The sequence below is a fragment of the Hyperolius riggenbachi genome, chromosome 11, assembly GCF_040937935.1.
Source record: "Hyperolius riggenbachi isolate aHypRig1 chromosome 11, aHypRig1.pri, whole genome shotgun sequence".
In the NCBI taxonomy this organism is placed as follows: Eukaryota; Metazoa; Chordata; class Amphibia; order Anura; family Hyperoliidae; genus Hyperolius; species Hyperolius riggenbachi.
Genome location: NC_090656.1, coordinates 110,989,356 through 111,005,935, shown reverse-complemented (window position 1 = coordinate 111,005,935; position 16,580 = coordinate 110,989,356). Strand labels below are relative to the sequence as shown.

Sequence of the window (16,580 nt, the reverse complement as noted above, 5' to 3'; positions counted from 1 at the left end):
ACCTGATGGCCACCTACAAGAATACCAAATGCAAGAGATTCTACTCACACAAGTGGGATCCGAGAGCAGAGGCAGTGGATGCGATTACAACAACATGGGAGTTCCAACTGGGATATGTGTTCCCGCCTACACCAATGATCAGCAGGATACTCAGGAGGCTAACTCAGGAGTCAGTAACCCTAATAGCCATAATTCCACTATGATCTCACAGGCCTTGGTTCCCCCTACTATGGAGTCTGAAGCTGGAGGCACCCTGGGAAATTCCTGTGACGCCACATATGCTCAGCCAGGGACCGATCCTACACCAAAATCCACACAAACTGAGTTTGATGGCATGGCGGTTGAGGGGGAGAAGCTAAAAGAGGCGGGCTGCTCGGAAAAAGTAATCGAGACCCTACTCAAGGCTAGGAAGGCTACAACAAACAAAACTTACCACAACATCTGGCGCAAATTTCTACAGTTCGCAGAACAAAATGATTTCCAGTCAGCACAACCCCTGCCAAGCCAAATATTAGAATTTCTACAAACAGGCTTAGACAAACAGCTAAGTTACTCAGCATTAAAGGTGCAAGTCACAGCCCTTTCAGCGTTAACAGGAACCAGGTGGGCGGTGAACCCCTTAGTAGCACAGTTCCTTAAGGGAGTCATGAAGATTAGACCACCAAAGAGAAATTTCTTCCCGAAATGGGATCTCCCTACAGTATTAGACTATCTCTCAGGACCACCCTTTGAGCCGCTGGAAGTATGCACAATATGGAACTTAACTCTAAAAGCGGTATTCCTCACGGCAATATCCTCAGCCAGGAGGGTATCGGAACTACAGGCGATAGGAACAACCGAACCATTCTTGACCTTTTTTCCCGATAGGGTGGTCATAAGACCAATGCAACATTTCGTACCGAAAGTCGTATCAGTATACCACTTCAACCAAGACTGGACTTTGCCTACATTCCAGGAATTGAACGGAGAGGAGCCACATAAGCTGGACGTCGGAAGAGTGCTAAAACAATACTTACAATCTACCCAAACGTTTAGGAAATCGGAGAGACTTTTTATAGTGCCTGCAGGCTACAGGAAGGGAGAGCCAGCCTCTTCACGTACTATAGCTAGTTGGATAGTGAAAACAATTTAAGCAGCTTATAAGGCCAATAACCAAGAGCCCCTAGAGCAAATTGGGGCACACTCGACGAGATCAGTCGCAGCCTCATGGGCAGCCTATGCCAAGGTGTCGGCAGATAAAATCTGCCAAGCAGCCAATTGGCGGACTATACACACCTTTATGCAGGGGTGTTTCTAGCCACTTTGTCACTCCAGGCAAGAAAACCTGTGGCGCCCCCCCCCCCCCCCCACTCAAATCTCAGGGCCAGCCAGGGGAGAGTGGGGCATATAATATCAAGAGGGGTCACGCCACTCACTATGAGGGTGTCCCCTCTGCTGCTCTGTACACTGCGCAGCAAGTGTGTCTACCTCCCTCCGAGTCCTGCCCAGACCCACACAGCAGCAGGCATGATGCTATATATGCCTGTGTTTAATATCCATTCCCAGGAGCCACTGGGCGAGCGGGGGGGATATGGGCGAGCGGGGGGGCGGAATCAGGGCCGGCCAGCCAGCCAGGATGCATATAAAAAAATTATCAAGAGCAGCAGTCAGATCTGAGGATTGGCACTCACTGTCTGTGTGTGTGTCGTCTCTCAGGCTCTGCTAGTTTGTGCGCTGTGTGCACACTGACTCAGGTCAGGTGTCAGCCGGCGGTAGCACTGGTCCCTCCGTCTGGCGTCACACACGGTGCCTTCAAGCACGTGTGACAGGCGGGGGGCGGAGTTAGGGGCGGCGCCGGCGCGGCGTGTAAACAAACTAGCGTGCGGCGGCCGCACGCTCTAAACAGAGAGGGAGAGAGGGGGCGGGGAGAGGGGGCGAACCAGTAGGCGGCGGCACAGCACTCCCACATAAACTAATGTGCGTGCTGCTGCTGCTCGCTCGGAAAAGAGGAGAGGAAGGGGGCGGACCAGTAGGCGGCGCCGGGCACAGGCTGAGCTGCCTGTCACAGCCGGCGCCGACCTGGCTGAAAAAAATAAATAAAATAAACACGAACAGAGCGGTGACTTGTCGGGAGGGCGCCCACTTCCACCCATGGCGCTATAGGCAAAAATTTAGAGTTGCCTAGTGACTCAGACGCCCCTGCCTTTATGCATCACTATAAGGTGGATCCGGCAGTTAATTCTACGGTACAGTTTGGCAGATCAGTGCTCTCTGTAGCGTCAACTTAAAGACTTCCTCTTTATATGCCTGATTTGATCTGTATGGGATAAAAGTTTGTCTCATTAAAGTTCAATTTATTTTTTTTTCTGCACCAGCAAAATGCCCTCCCTTGTATTATTTACAGTATTCTCTAGTTAGATCCCATAGGTGCTGCCATGGAGGCATTAGGAAAATTGTATACTTACCTACCGGTAATTTTCCTTTCCTGATGCATCCATGGCAGCAGGGGAGACCCACCCCTTTGCTCGGTGAGGTCGAAAAAGGAGTAGACAGGTGTGAGGGGGTGTGACTCAAATTTATCTAGTTACCTGTCCTATAGGGGTTAGTGGGCGGGGCAACTACCCATAGGTGCTGCCATGGATGCATCAGGAAAGGAAAATTACCGGTAGGTAAGTATACAATTTTCCATTTTCATGTCCAGGCGCCCAGTTGAGCTGCTGCCGCCTAAGTCCTGGGCCTTTGTGGCCTTTTCAGACATCTGGCATGTCAGTGCTCTGCAGGTGGTTGCATTACCTGCTAGCAGAGAACCGCTACATGTCGCACCTGAGCTTTTCTGCGGCTACCAAGTCCTAACAGTTTGACTACTGTTAGCGCTTGGTACTGCCAGTACCAAGCGCTAACAAGCATCAAGCCAGTGCAGTAGAGCAGCTGACAGGCGGTGCATTCACTGCCTGTCAGCTGCCCGTCTGACAGAGGCCTTAGGTAGATAGTCCTGAGAAGTTGAGAATAAGCAATTCACAGCCAAGAAAGCAGATCAACAGAATAGAACCATGAAAGTGAATTTGTAAACCATCAGCTCCATCTCTCCCCTCTTCTAGTGGAATCTATCCAGTGGAATTCCCCATTAGAAACTGACAGTGGACAAGGAATAGCTTATACTTTGAGTCAGCCGTATACTAATATTCTATACGCAAGCCAGACATATTTCTAAAGCTAGTAACGTTTCCCCTATTTATTTGGACATTTCATAAGTGAGCTGGAAGATTATTTACTGGCTGTAAGAAGAATGAAGGAAATGCCTGAGATAATTTACGACATATTCTCTGGTCCCCTGCAGCAGGTCTGCTATGTCTGCACACACAGATTGCCAAACTTTCCCAGCACACCATACATTACAACCTATATTAGGCCTAGTGCACACCAAAAATCTCTAGGAGTTTTCGCAAATGCTTAGCAATTTTTGTAGTGATTTGCAGTAGCGATCATGGGCATGCATTTCCAAATTATGCCGAGTGATTTTGGAGCGTATTGTTGTAGTGATTTTGTAATTCTTGTAATATTTGATCTGAAAATGAACAGCTTTGTGCAAAAAAACACTTTGAAAAATCACTCTGTTTAGCACTTTTTACAGCGATTTTCCACTTTTTCTATACTTCACATTGAGGTGTAATCACCTCCAAAATGCTGCAGAACCCGCGTTTACATTTGGGAAAAATTCACATTGCTCTGAGGTGATCAATGCCATACAAACACATCAGCCAAGCACTTTTTGAAAGCGCTAGCAATTTTAAAAGCGCTCAGAAGCGCTCTTGGTGTGCACCAGCCCTTACTAAAATAGGTTTCTGCACCTTGTGAAATTAAAATGTGAACAAAATGTCAAGTGTGTGGTAATGCTGGGTGATCAGCCTCAGACAGCATGGCTGGATTTATACCTTTGCAAGTTGCAATGCTTTTGCCTGGGACTACTGTACAGCCGCAGTAAAAGGATCCCTAACAAATACAGGTATTATTAACAATAAAAAATGTAACAAAAAAAATGAAAAATAATGTGCGGTCCTCCCCCCTCCGAAGCATCTTTAATCCCTTGCTACTGCCATGTGAACCACAACCAATTCCGTGTACGACCTCGGTCGCACTTGGCGAAATAAAGTTCTGATTCTGATTGTCACCCAAGCAGGCTGGTAAAGCCAGAATGTGAAGTTTGGACCATGTGGGGCTCCAAACCATGAGCTATACCAGCCCACATTAAAGTCATTGGGAATTGTTCGAAAAAAAAGCCAGATACTTACCTAAGAAGAGGTAAGCCGTTGGCCGTTCCAGCACAGGTTCCCAGTAGCAGCATTCGACCAATTCGGTCAAATGCCACTGTCTCCGTATAGAGGCTTCAGGAGCCCAAGTGCTCCCAAAGGCAGCAGCTCCATACTGCGCACGCACAAGAGTGCCCTCTCTCGCGCACTCGCACGTGCGCAGTATGGAGCCGCCTGTCTTCTAGAGGACTCGGCTCCCGAAGACTTCCGAAATCCCCCGCGGCAGAGGATTCAAACGGGGGAGCCAGCGCTGCACCGGGAGAGGGAAGGCTCATTAGGACCTAGAGACTTCCCTCTCCTTTTTTTTTTTTTTTTTAAATCTACGATTCCCAATGACTTTAACCATGATATGAGGGGCTCTGGAAGTGAGGGGCGGCAAAGCTGAGGTACCCATTTCCACAAGGAGTTAAAAAAATAAATAAAAATGCAACAATGAAAATACTGGCTTGCACTACACTCTCTTCTTCCCTTCTCTCTTTGATTAACTTCCTCCCACCCTTCCGAGGATATTGGCATAGGATTAAATTAAGGTAGGTATTTATGGCTAATTAAGACTAATAAAACACTTTTCTCGTTCTTGCATTTTTGATTTCTTTTTTAAGCAAAATAATGTGCATGATGCGCCCTTATCAATCGAGCCGCTGATGGCTCGATTGACAATTTCCGACAAGTCTGATGACCCGCCGGATCGATTCCCCTACTCGATCCCCGCGGGCGGACAATAGCGGGGAATCGAGCGGAAGATAAGGAAGCGCCCACTGGGACGAGCAGGAATTGTTCCGGACGGCGGCGGGGATGAGCGGGGACACGCGAGGGCACGGCGGGAGTCGATCCGGCGGCTCGATCGACTCGTGTATTCCCAGCATTACACACAATGAGAAGAGTATAATGTACTGCATTCTGCTATACTAATCACATAGTAATACTTAACTCACATTATTCTGCTTAAAGGAAACCTGAGGCAAACCTTGTGGGGAAAAAAAGCCTACTGTATATCCTAGAATATAAGCCAACCTCGTGTATAAGTCAACTACAATATTTGACCCTCCTAACATGGATTTTTTTATTGACTCAAGTATAAGTTACCCAGCAAAGTTAATGGCTGCACTTGGGGACCAGGAAGAATTAAGAGCTGCACTTGGGGATCAGGAGAGGTTAATGACTGCGCTGCATGCTGTATTGCAGCCATTAACCCCTCCTGTCCCTTAAGTGCAGCTAATAACTCCCCCAAGTGCAGCAATTATTCACCTACCTTCCTGCAGCCCAGTATTTTTGCCCCTTTCTTTATTAATTGTTGTGGCTAGGACTTTCAGACCTGTGTTATCTTAGCATTTCCTTTATTAAACCATGGGGTAAATTGCTGCAAATGGGAATGTCACTATTAGTACACACGTTACTCTGTGTGCTTAGTGTTGCTCGTGACTCATGTAGAAGTCGACCCCTATACTTTTATTTAGGGAGTCAGACCTAAATTTCTAGACTTATAGTCAACTATATACGGTACTTACCGAAGAAAATGGAAGCTACTGGAACTGGATGCTGCCTAGAGCATACATTTCAAACTCTGGCCCATGGGAAAATCTGTCCCACAGAGTCATCACATTTGGCCCCAGTGGTTTCTACACTTTGCATTATGTTTGGCCCAATCTTGACCACCAGGGTCATTTGAGGTAAAGCCCTAGATCACCAGGTAAACCATATGGGGGAAGGGGGGTGAGTGGGCATGCACTAGATGCCAGGGAACAATATAGAAGAGGGCCACTAGACACCACGGAACTGTATGGGGGGGGGGAAGGGGGGCATTGGACACCAAGGAACTTTATATAGGAGGGAAGTGGACACTGGACATTGAGGTTGTCCCGCCACTTGGTGCTAAAGTTTAATATCGGACTACTTTGTATTTGAGTTTGATGCCCCTGCTGTAGAAACTTCTCGTGTCCTCCTCCCCACAGCTGCCACTCGTGGGGATGCTCTACTTATGCATGTGTGGCTTTGGTTTACTGCTCAGGTGCAACTGTACTCACGCAGTACGTTCCACGTTCATGCCTAAGGCCTCGTTCACATCTGCTGCGCTGAAAAATGTGTGAAAGCGCGTGGTAAATACGCATGCGCGTTTCTGTGTGTTGCGCTGCGCTTCTTTAACCACTTCTATACCATTAAATTTTGTGCTGATCTGTGCTGCGTGGGCTCTCCAGCCCACAGCACAGATCAGATAGCAGCCAGGCCGATCAGACTTCCCCCCCTTTTTTCCCCACTAGGGGGATGTCCTGCTGGGGGGGTCTGATCGCCGCCGGCTGCTTGCGCTTGCGGGGGGGGGGCTCTTCAAAGCCCCCCTCCGCAGCGCTTCCTGGCCTCCTTCCCCTTCCCTCCCTCTCCCTCCGCCTGTGAGCGGCGCAGGACGGATTTCCGTCCTGCGCTTGATGGGATAGGCTTTAGCCTATCAGATGCCGGTGATCCCCGGCCAATCAGAGGCCGGGGATCACCGATCTCCTCTACAGCAGCGCCGTATACATGTAAACACCGGGGAAGGTCTTCCCCGTGTGTTTACATTTACCCTGCAAGCCGCCGATCGGCTCGCAGGGTGTTCACGGAGACACCCTCCGCGAACTGACATGGAACGGCCGCTCACACGAGCGGCCGTTTCCATGGAATACACTTCAGGATTCAGGGGCGTATATATACGCACCGAGAATCCGGAAGTGGTTAAAGCGTGTTTTGCATATTGTAGCAGTAGCAGTTGTCAATAAAACTTTGTTTTTCTATGTAAATGTATTTTTTTCTCCAATTAGGAGTAATAAACGCTTGCGCTTCTATGCGCTAAAAAAACGCACCCATTCACTTGCATTGATGTGCGCTGTACAGCTCAACGCACAGAAATGCATGCAACCCTACGTTTTTGTAACGCTGCTCAGCGCAACGCATAGATGTGAACCAGCTACATTTAGTTACATGGGAAAATCAATACCTTGCTGATCGCACAAGGCACTGCGCTGTGAAAAGCGCACAGAAACGGCCCTGATGTGAACGAGGCCTAAGGAGGAGCGTGACCCTAATCAGACAAGCTGTTGTTGGATTTCTTACGGGGGTCTGTGCTCAGCAACGGAGGGGGTGGATGGCTTCAATAGGATTCAGTGGCTTTCCTCTTGTTAGGTGTCTTTTTTAAACCGAGGTTTAGCCATGGGTACACTTTTTAATACAGTTTAGTGCATATACCCCTTTTACTTTTCATTTCTTTTTCATTTTCTGATTACAGTCAGCTGCGAATTTTCCAACAATAAGTTCAACATGTAGCAACCATTGTGAATGGGTGACAGCAGTCAGAAATGGAGAGAACATATCAGAATGTGCTTGAGTTCTGTGTCCCACACATGGAGGTGACCATCTTTTCCATAAACTGTGGTTGGACCATTGCTGTACAAAGTTCAATAAACTTTATTTTCATTAAAATCCATTCATGGCTTTATTGGTTCTGTATTATGTTGTGATATTACATATGGTTTCTTTCTGTTTAATTGTCACAGTGGTTAGGCTGATTTACTCTTTCTAATGTGGTTGGGTGAGGACTTAAGATGACAACCGTTAAACTTGGGAAAATGCTGGGCTCTTATGATACACGGATGCGGTTCTACTAGACTTGTGGTAGAAGACAGAGCCACGGTCACATTGAAAGTGGGCCGGAACTCTTACACAGGACAGAAGGAAAGCGGAGAGAAATGCTCCTGTATGTATTTACAGAGTTTAGCCTGTCTAATTTTCCATCATTTGTGTCTAATCACAAGTTGTAATTTGATCTCTCCCCTGTGTCACCTGACTGCTACGGCAGAAAAGTTCATTTGAAAGCACAATATGTTAACAATATATCTGCTTCCATGAATTGGGAAAGCACAACGGCATAGTCGTTAGTGCTCTCCCCATGCAGCAATGGGTCCCTGGTTCGAATCCCAGCCAGGGCACTATCTGCACAGAGTTTGTATGTTCTTCCCTTGTCTGCGTGGGTTTCCTCCGTGCACTCTGGTTTCCTCCCACATCCCAAAGCATACAGATAAGTTAATTGGCTTATGTCTAAAAAATTGGCCCCAGACTACCATACACTTCACTATATAGACACATGACTATGGTAGGGATTAGATTGTGAGCCCCTCTGAGGAACACTTAAGTGACAAGACAATATATTCTGTACAGCGCTGCGGAAGATGTCAGCACTATATAAATACTAAATAATAATAATAATAATAATGAATCAGGAAGTAGAAACAGTGCAGATTTATTGTAGGATTTATTATTTATTTATTGTAGGATTAGTATCAGCTGTAACAAAGAAATGTTTTTTTGGTTTTTTTTATAAGGTTAATATGCTGTTGCTTATCTTTTAGAGCCGAGACGAAGTTCTGAGTTCAGGTGCCACTGCCATTGACAGCAAGTATGTGGGGGCAACACCTCACATGAATTGGTACTTACGAAGTAGCCCGTCCACTGCTGATTCCACGCAAACAGCTGATACAACTGGCGGCTTTCACCCCCCATCCTTAAAGAGGAACTTTAGCTAAAAGGGAAAAAAATAAATCAATACATTGCAAAGCGAGCGCTGCGTAATATGTTGGTGCTTTATAGATACAATAAATAAATAAATACGTGAGAAATTAAAAATAGAGGAGAGATCAAGAAATGATTGATATTCGCCATGTAATTTGTTCATATTGTTTGATCCACAATCAGCCTGCATGTCATCATCTTTACTACTGGCATGAAAAAAACTAGACAGCACCAACTGCCTTTATCTATAACCACACCCCCTAACAATGCAAAAGGATAAAAAGGTTGTTGTTGTTTTTTAATATACACATGCACAGAGGGAGATACTAGTTGCTTGGCAGTTGGAAACAACTGTTATTTCCCCCAATGCAACAAGGTTTGCAGACAGGAAACTGTCAGCACCATGGTCCTGACATCACACTGTGGGAGGGGTTTCACCACAATATCAGCCATACAGACCCCTCTGATGATCTACATGAGAAAAGATAAAGATTTCTCATGGAAAAGGGGATATCAACTATTGATTGGGAGATCAGCTACTGATTGGGACGTTCAATCCTTGGTTAGGCCTTGTTCACATTATAAATCACCAGCGCTATCACAAACGCTGAGCGATTTATTGAGTAATTCTGAAAGCTCTTTTCTAAGCGCTTTCAGAGCAATTTGCGCTTAGACAAGTGCTTTTCTAAGCGCTTTTGTGTAGCAATGTTTTTTTTTCACTTCCTGATGTCAGTCAGGAAGTGAACTCTTTGCCCCGGACATGAATAAGTACAAAGTATTTGTGTCCTTTTGTGTCCTACCTGATCATGCACCTCCATTACTGTGCACCCATGCTATCCATTTGAGTGAACCTAACTTGCCTTATTTCCATGCTCCCCTTTAGTGACTGACTAAGCATTACCTGGTACTCATACTGTGTTGTGTGATCTGGTTTTTCTTGTATTCCTGTATTGTCGTATTGCTGTATGTCACCCCTAAATATTGTCTGTAACCTAAATTAATGTCCAGCGCTGCGTAATATGTTGGCACTTTATTAATACAAGAAATAATAATAATAAAGTATTTATTCATTAAAAACGCTCGGGAAATCGTTTTTCAAAGCGCTTAGTGATTTCCCTATCCTTTCTATTGAATCGTAAAAGCTCAGAAAATGGTGCAGGACCCGCGTTTGCGATTGGATAGAAAGATCATCGCTTATGTAAGAACACTTACATAAGTTACCATTGCACTCACACTTTTAGGCTCCCTGCACACTGCAAATCCGATTTGCGATTCTGATTATAGATTCCTATTTTCCCTGAATGCTATCAACAGAAAAATGCAGAAAAAAATGCAGCATGCAGTAACGATTACAAATCGGAATCGCATGTAAAAACCGATACAAAATCAGAATCGCATGCAGTGTGCAGGGGGCCTAAAGGTGTTTTTTTTTTAAATCACAGTGCTAAAAAAACCCTGAAATAGCTCTAATTGTGACCAAGCCCTTATAGTTCCTCTTTAACACTATCCTCTACGAGGCCTACCACTAAACTCTCCACGTCTAATGCCAATCAGAATCAGATCAGCTGTTTGTGCCAAATCTGCAATGGATAGGTTAGTACAAAAGTAAGCATAAATAATTTTTCCCTCTCATTTTTTCCCTGGTAATGACATTACTAATACTAACACACATTACCGTAGCAACACTCGTGGTACTCAAATACCGTAGGCCACCCTAATAGCATAACTCGTGGTAACCTGCTGCCGGTAGTAACAGTATTATTTCCATGCATTGTCTGACCACAGCAATATTACAGCAGCTTTGTGCATCAACCCCTATATGTCTGACTGTACTTTAGTAAAAATTAAGTATATTGTTAAAAACAGTATATCATAGCGTAGCCCAAAAATTCAGACTGGAGTTCATACTATAGTCTATGGCAGTGTCAGTGGTCTAACGTTAGAACATTCACTTTGGAAAGGCTGAGTAAATGTGTGCTTCGGGTTAAGGTCTGCATCATTAAATACTGTGTGGCACTAATCCCAGCAATTTCTAGAGCTGAAATACGGTATTGTTTTTCTTTCACAAAAGGTGGAATTTCACTTTAAAATAGGCCTTTTATGCACTGAACATACTTTTTTTTTTAGTTAGGCTAGACAGGGCCCTGTCCACTCCCCCACCTCTCCTGGCTGCCCTGTGGCCAACACCACTGTGTGTGTTCTGCCATTCATGGTGCCATGACTTCCTCACGTGTATAACCTTTTGGATCATCATGGACTTTCAGTACTTGCCCTCTGCACCAATGCCATGGCAGAGAGATGCTGACTAGACTGACTATGCACTCTGTTGCTATGCGGAGAGGCAGAGGGATGATGAAGCAACGGGCGCAAAAAAAATTGTCTGTTGCTTGGCTAAATTGATCCACCAGGCGAATTGTTGGCAGAACAAACAGTTGATCTTCAGGGGCCTATGTACACACGTCAGATTATCAGCTGTGGCGGTCGTTATTGGCCCCCTCAGCCGGTATTACCTATGCGTGTGTATGAGGCTTAAAGAGACTCTGTAACAAAATGTTCAGCCTTATTTCTTCTATCCTATAAGTTCCTATACCTGTTCTAATATGGTCTGGATTACTGCAGCCTTTTCTAGTTGCACTGTCTCTGTAATATATCTAATCTTCTTTTCTTTGTCAAGCTTTGTCGACACAGGGAGGAAGGAACTGCCTCTGCTGTGATAGCGAGAAGCTATGCATGCCCTCTCCACGCCCCCTCTGCTCTCCTGTGTGCTGTGTGTATGAGTCACAGACAAGGTCACTGCTCACAGCCAGCCTGTCTGCGATTCTCACAGAGCTGTGACCTTGTGAACAGCTGTGAGTGCAGAAAGATCAGTTCAAAGCCCAGACAAGCAGCTAAGGCAACAAATGTGAGTAACATTCCAGCAGTCAAGTCAGGCTTGAGAGGAGCCACTGCAAACAGGCACCTGCTCTGATGATGTATTTCCTGTTTGGCAGCCATCTTCATTGCTTACAAAAGCAATTAATAAAACAGTGATTTTATCACCAAGAAAGCAGCAGGGAGTGGCAAAAATGTCACAGAGGGGGCAAGGAGAAGACAACAAACCGGCTAGTATGTTTTTTTATGTATGTAAGATTTTCACAGTACAGATTCTCTTTAAAGCATGTCGGCTCCTATGTTTACAAATTTCTGTTTAAATGGCCTGTCAGAAACCAAATGCTGGAAATCTATTATAATGGACTACACAATCCACCCACTCTCCACTTCATCTTATAAGAGGTATTATCCAGAATATTCAGATGCCGAAGATATGTCAAGAGGATCAATGCTGCTAAGACTTTATTGGGTAAACCTCAATATCCTTGCAAGCTATAACATATTTAATATGGGAGGTTGCATCCATTAATGGGTTAGCTTATTCAGTCTGTGGCTTAGTTTGTCAAAATCTACTCTTAAACATCATGATTGGTAGCAGGACCATCTTTTTGGGCAATCATTGTGTTTTAGTTGAACTACCAAAATATACTCATAGACATTTTCTGCAAGAATGAATGCTGATAGACCCTCTAATTGACTGTTCTTGGCTGAATAAACTACCGGTATCTACTTAGACAGACACCATTGTGGTTAGGACTTGGGTTGGCAGAGAGTTTCCATGGCAATGTTGCCAAGTGGTGAATAAAGCTACTTTATTTCAGCACTACATCCTCACTGATATTAGGCCTGTGTTAGCAGATTTTAGTGTGCAGCATCTATCGCGACATTGCACATAGCAGGCTGGCAGTAGGTCATTTTACAGTTTCCCATATTCAGGTTAATCTGAAGATACTCATTGGTCCGATAGTTTGGTCAGCTGAAAAGGACAATGTTGGCCATTTCATACAAAACTCAATGGGCTAACAGAGATTCTATAGGTTAAATATGTATATCGGCATCACCCAGCAGTGTATGGAGAAACTTCATTCGCTACTACATCAGGACAGCATAGCTCTGTTTTTTGTGGACACTGCTATGTTACTGCAGAAAGTACTCTGCAATATCTATAGGCTAGTCTGCAGATGGTCACAGGTTCTTGCCTGCCTCCCACCTAAGTTAAAATGTTACGTCTATGACTGTCTAACAGACAGGTAAACAGAGTTTTTACCCTTCTTAAAACTTAAGGTATTTGCGATTATTCAGGTTTGAGTGAGCATATGACGTCACCCACGATGCATCACTACTGAATAGGCAAATGGTCTCTTTGTTGTCCCTGAAAACTAAACACACCTCCAGAACCATTGGAATGCAATGATGTGTCAATTTGTTAATTGTACAGAGCCAAACTAATCCAACATGCATACAGGCCCAGTGCACACCAAAACCGCTAGCAGATCCGCAATATGCTAGCGGTTTTGGGAGCTTATTTCAGAGCGATTCTAAGTATGTTTAGAGAGGTTTTCTAAACATACCTAGCGGTTTTGGGTGCATTTTTGTGTAGCAGATTACACATATTGTTACAGTAAAAGCTGTTACTGAACAGCTTCTGTAACAAGAACGCCTGGCAAACCGCTCTGAAGTAGCGTTTTTCAGAGCGGTTTGTGTTTTTCCTATACTTTACATGGAGGACGAAACACTTCAGAAAACCGCAAACGTACAGCAGAAGGCACGTTTGCGGCTGGGCAAAAACCTCAAACCGCCGGTGTGCACCATCCCATTGCAATACATTAGCCAAGCGTTTTTACAGGCGGATGTGGCCAGCGGATCGCTCCAAAAACCGCTGGGTGTGCACTAGGCCACAGACTGTTTTGGACTGGTTGATCCTCATCAGTGGATGACATGGATTAATGTGGCTCTATGGGGTAGGACTTGAAACACTCCAGAGTAAGGCCCAGTGCACACCGGGCAAATCCGCCTGAAAATCCGCGTGGCTAATGTATCTCTATGGACTGGTGCACACCGGCGGTTTGAGGTTTTTACCAAGCCGCAAACGTGCCTCTTGCTGCACGTTTGCGGTTTGCTTAAAACCTCAAACCGCCGGTGTGCACCAGCCCATAGAGATACATTAGCCACGCGGATGTTGATGCGGCCGGTGTACACCCGGCGGATCTCATCAAGATCCGCCCGGTGTGCACTGGGACAAAACTCTGTCATCCGCACCCAAAACCGCTAGCTTTTTGTGTATCTGCTAGCGGTTTTGGTGTGCACTAGGCCTTACAGATTACCCAGCAAGCTCATGGTGAACCAGATATGCTAGGAGAGTGCGAGGGGCTAAAAAGGACCAAAAAAAAAAAACCCTTTTACTAAAAATCCTATGCAAAACAGAATTTTGCCTTCTTGAAACAGAAGGTATTCATGATTATTCAGGTTGGCGTGAGTATATGAGGTGTCCCACAATGCATCACTGCTGAATATGCAATTTGTCCCTTTGTCGTCCCTGTAAGCTAATCACATCTCCAGAACAGCTGGAATGCAATGATGTGTCAGCTTGTTAATTGTACAGACAAGACAAGACAAATAACATTTATATCGCGCTTTTCTCCTGGCGGACTCAAAGCGGCCACTAGGGCGCGCTCTATAGGCAGTAGCAGTGTTAGGGAGACTTGCCAAAGGTCTCCTACTGAATAGGTGCTGGCTTACTGAACAGGCAGAGCCGAGATTCGAACCCTGGTCTCCTGTGTCAGAGGCAGAACCCTTAACCATTACACCATCCAGCCACTGCGTACAGAGCAATACTATTCCAGCATGCATACAGATAGGATCGACCAGTCTGAAATATTGCATGTTGGATTAGTGGCTCCAACGTCCTTTTTAGCCCCTTTTACACTCCTAGGAGTTCTGGTTCACCATGCGCTTGGTAGGCAGGTGAACATGATTTTTTGGCCAACAAACCATCTTTGGTACAGGCCTTGCTACATGTACTGTCTGACTGAAAGGAAAGAGAGAAAAGCAGAACAAAGCAATCTGTTGAACCATTCTGCTACATCTGATTGCTTATTGATTGTGTTTTTATGGGCACAGAAGATGGGAAACACCACTACAAATATATAGATATAATCATACATAATTGCTTTAGCCATTAAATTCCTGATGCTTGTGTGGGACTTTAGATCTCTAAAGGCCCATACACAACGCATACATTTGTCTGTAGTTGTGAGGAGTGACAAACAGACAAGAGACAACAGTATATTTAAGGCAGCGACAATTCGAGTTTGTGACAGTTGTACACACGTGACAACAGAAAGAGTGAAGACCCGACGGGAGCTGTCTGCCAAAAGTCACAAGAGATTCACCAGCTGAATCACTCAAACATGGCTGTGTCTGCAGAGAGTCTGCTGACAGTCTTTGTCGCTTGCCGCGTCCACACGAACGAACCGTCGCTCAACACGTGTCTGTACAGACATTTGTACGCTGAGTGTATGGGCCTTAAGTGGCCTATAGACAGACACAATACTTTGGTTGGTTGGCTGGAATGGCTGACCATAAACTGCTCATCTCATTAACATACGAGTGTTCGTATCACTTGACAAATTACCATTTCAGATTAAAAAAACAATCCTGAAAGGCAGATTTTTTGCCAGAAGAACTGGGATAGCTTTCTGTAACCATGGCAACCTGCTATATGTGAATTCAGAAACTCACACTGCGTCCTCTACGCACTGCTAGCCAACCACATGTTGCCTTTAACAGGGGCAATAGGATATGCATGAGCAGATAGAAGTCTGTGATATCTATCTACTGTGTGTACAACCGCCTTGACACACTGCTGGAAGATCCTGAAGTGAATGTTTATCTCAGCCAAACGCATTGTTTACACAATGGTCGACCTGCACAATTTTCAGTGTGATCGCATTTCGTTCCTGACAGTTCACAGCGCAATCGAGCTTGCAAGTGGAAAAGAGCCCTAAAAACCCCAAACAAGTTTAAATATCCTTATCCCTATTCTTTCACAGAGTCACACAATGATATTCTTTCAGTGTCAACAAACAACTAATGAAAAACCGTTTGATGTGTACACAAAGGATATAAGCAGGGAAGAAAAAAACAAAAGTGTTAATTGAAGCTAATTAGAAAAGCTGGAGGGGACAAAGAAAGAATAAATTGCATCAAAATAGCATAGGTTATAGCCAGCCCAGGTTTAGGGATGTAAATTAGTTCCATAAAGTTACAGACATGTGACAACCTGCATTTGGATCCCGCCCTGACAACCCTGCCACCCTAGGCAATGGGCTATTTGGTTTGGTTTAATCTGACTCTGCACTAGTTAAATATGTTTACAGTCCTCCATGTAATTGCCAAGTTTTTTTTTGTCATGTTCTGAACGGCTAAGCTTTATTAATATAAATCAATACTGAGCAAACCCTTTGCAATGCTTTAACCGACGATCTGCAAACCAATCACCAGGGGCGTAGCAATAGGGGTTCATAGGTTGCGACTGCATTGGGGCCCTTGGGCCCCGAGGGGCCCTGCCTCAACTGCAGTATTAGCTCTCTATTGGTCCTGTGCTCATAATAATCACTTCTATTGAAACTTTGAATAATCATTAACAAACTGCTCCCTATTCCCTTCTTGCACCTCTGACACTGTAGTTTCCATTGACAGGTTTTGGTGCGCCATAGCAATTGTTATGTATAGAAGGCTTGGGGGGCAAACTTGCATCGGGGCCCCCAGCTCCTTAGCTACGCCCCTGCCAATCATCTTCTACAGTTTACTGCTCATATTTCCCAGCTATGGTAAATATAGACCACTGAGGCCCAGTACACATAAGACAATATACACTCCTGATCTGAA

General features: G+C 45.1%; 1 protein-coding gene and 1 long non-coding RNA gene across 3 annotated transcripts in view; both read left to right on the top strand.

The window, feature by feature from the left end:
• Positions 1-7,650, top strand: part of LOC137538484 (uncharacterized) — a 75,464-nt gene extending 67,814 nt beyond the window's left edge. Inside the window, exon 3 of the long non-coding RNA XR_011024804.1 lies at positions 7,540-7,650. This is a non-coding gene — a long non-coding RNA (uncharacterized lncRNA). The remainder of the gene's footprint in view (positions 1-7,539) is intronic.
• Positions 1-16,580, top strand: part of TSPAN32 (tetraspanin 32) — a 254,676-nt gene that overhangs the window by 163,193 nt on the left and 74,903 nt on the right. The gene's annotated exons all lie outside the window — the stretch shown is intronic.